Source organism: Macaca mulatta, chromosome 11 (genome assembly GCF_049350105.2).
Source record: "Macaca mulatta isolate MMU2019108-1 chromosome 11, T2T-MMU8v2.0, whole genome shotgun sequence".
Lineage (NCBI taxonomy): Eukaryota > Metazoa > Chordata > Mammalia > Primates > Cercopithecidae > Macaca > Macaca mulatta.
In genome coordinates this window covers 128,430,963-128,433,542 of record NC_133416.1, presented here as the reverse complement: position 1 = coordinate 128,433,542, position 2,580 = coordinate 128,430,963, and the positions used below count along the sequence as shown (strand labels likewise).

The following is a 2,580-nucleotide window of genomic DNA, read 5'->3' as shown; positions in this document are numbered from 1 at the left end:
GAGTTCCAACTTTGTGTCAGTCAGCAGCTCAGCCGGAAGGAGAGAGGTCTGAGCACCACACACCCTATGGGGGAAGCTTCCGCCTGAACAGGTGGGGCTCCCCTAACCAGAGGACCCCATGGTGACCCAGGGACCAGGACCAATTGTCTCTTTGGAGGCACTGTTGTCCCTCCTTTGAGTCACATCCCTGGAGAGTCACCCAAGCAGAGACCTCTAATTCTAACTTGGGGGCCCAGGGCCACCGAAAGCAAGGCAAACCCTAGGCACAAGTCCAGGCCAGGCTCTAATGCTAGCAACCCTGCTTCTCTCTGGGCACAGAGAGGAAACCTCAACTCTGCGGCCTCCCGGGACCCTGTCGAGGGTTCTACTGGTCACAGAACTCCAGGGTTGTCCACCAGCTCTTCCTCCTCCAGACTGGGATCCACTCGCTTTGGGTCCAAGAGGGGAATGCAGGACTCAGAGGAAATATTCCTGGAGCCAGGGTCCATCATCCTCCCAGGATAAAACTTGTGTTGAGTGCCATTTTTTAATTTCTTTTTATTTGTACAAATTTATGGGATATGTGTGCAATTTTGTTACAATCATAGATCGTGCAGTGGTCAAGTTGAGGCACTTGGGGTATCCATCACCAGAGAAATGAACATTGAATTTATTAAGCAATTTCCCATCATCCCTTCCCTCCACACCCCTCACCCTTCAGAGTCTCCATTATCTATCATCCCACCCTCTGCATCCATGTGAAATTGCTCAATGAACTCACAGAGACTGAGACATAACTTAGTACATAGACTTAGTAGCATGCAGACAAAGGTAATGTACATGGGTGATAAGAGAACCATTTCTATAGTTTCACAATGTTTCTTAGTGAGGAACACTGAATTTCTTAAATTACATTTCTACTATGTGTTTTTTATTCGATCTTAAGAAATTGTTAAAGTAGCACACCTACAAATGTCTGGTGACTCAGTAACAGCAGAGATACAGAAGCATGGCTTTTCTAATGAAGAATGCAATGGCAGATCCTTCTGTAGTTCACCAGCATGATGATTGAATTTTCACGGACACATGTGAGATGTGCCGCCTCCAAATTTTTTTTACAACAGCACGTTACCCATGTCACAATAACAAATAGAAGGAACTTTTTATTTTCAAATGTTCGCTTTGTGTGTGTCCACACTGTCAACTATATAGGACAGGGCAGGTCCCTTTTCTCCTATAACTTGTTTTTATAAATAGAAAAAGTGTGGAGGGAATGATCCTGTTTTGAAACAAAACAGGTGCTAGAAGCCACACCCTTGTACCTGTAGCAATACACATGTGTGGATCGGAACAGTCGGAACCCAGAGCCAGGCTGTGTTGTGTGTTTCATCATCCCTGGGTGACCTGTCACCAAGGCCATGCGCCGATTAGCATGTTGTCTTTTGTTCTATCTGTCATCCTGTGAGTGGAAGAGTTCACATTAGCAGTTGACAATTTGAGGGACTTATCCATAGAGTCCTCCAAGATGGGAAATGGAAATGCTGTGGCCAGGCAGTTCCCTCTTAGAGGACCTGTCTGGATATGCATTGTTTTGGGGCTGCCCACATTTGTGTCCTCAGATAACAGCACTTCCTCCCCTCTCCTTGCAATTAGAGAACATCTGCTTCTAAATACCAATTGTGGTTCCAACTGGGGTCATCCGTTTTAGCACTCTTCCTACAATCACCTGAGACACAGGTATACTATGAGTCCCAATCCTGGCCAAACATGGTACTTTAGCCCATGACCCACGATCACCTGAGACAAGTATACTATTGAGAGGTGACAACATGCTAGCAGCCCTCGCTCTAAGTGCCTTCTTGGCCTTGGCGCCCACTCTGGTGGCGCCTGAGGAGCCCTTCAGCCTGCCACAGCACTGTGGGAGCCCCTCTCTGGGCTGACTGAGGCCGAAGCTGACTCCCTCTGCTTGCAGGGAGGTGTGGAGGGAGAGGTGCCTGCGGGAACCGGGGCTGCAGGCAGCACTCGCAGGCTAGCGCGTGTTCCTGGTAGGTGGGCTCGGCGGGTCCCGCACATGGAGCAGCAGACCCTCTCTGGTGGCCCCGGGCAGTGAAGGGCTTAGCACCTGGGCCAGCAGCTGCAGAGGGTCCGCCGGGTGGGTCCGCCGGGTTTCCCAGCAGTGCCGGCCTGCTGGTGCTGCACTCGAATTCTCGCTGGGCCTCAGATGCCTCCCTGCGGGGCAGGGCTCCGGACCTCAAACCCACCCTGGCCGAACCCCCGCCCCTCCCCCCGCCGTGGGCTCCCGGGAGGCCTGAACCTCCTGGATGAGCGCCACCCCCTGCTCCGCGTCGCCCAGTCCCATCAACCGCCTAAGGGCTGAGGAGTGGGGGGTGTATGGCCAGGGACTGGTGGGCAGCTCCGCCTGCGGCCCTGGTGCAAGATCCACTAGGTGAAGCCAACCGGGTTCCTGGGTCTAGTGGGCACTTGGAAAACCTTTATGTCTAGCTAAGGGATTGTAAATACACCAATCAGTACTCTGTGTCTAGCTCAAGATTTGTAAATATACCAGTCAGTACTCTGTATCTAGCTAACCTAGTGGGGACT

The 2,580-nt window shown here is 51.4% G+C and overlaps 1 non-coding gene across 1 annotated transcript; it reads left to right on the top strand.

The window, feature by feature from the left end:
- Window positions 1–1,019: 1,019 nt before the first annotated feature.
- Window positions 1,020–1,121, top strand: LOC114671222 (small nucleolar RNA U13). Its single transcript, XR_003721106.1, has one exon. It is a non-coding gene; the product is annotated as a small nucleolar RNA U13 (small nucleolar RNA).
- Window positions 1,122–2,580: the final 1,459 nt, after the last annotated feature.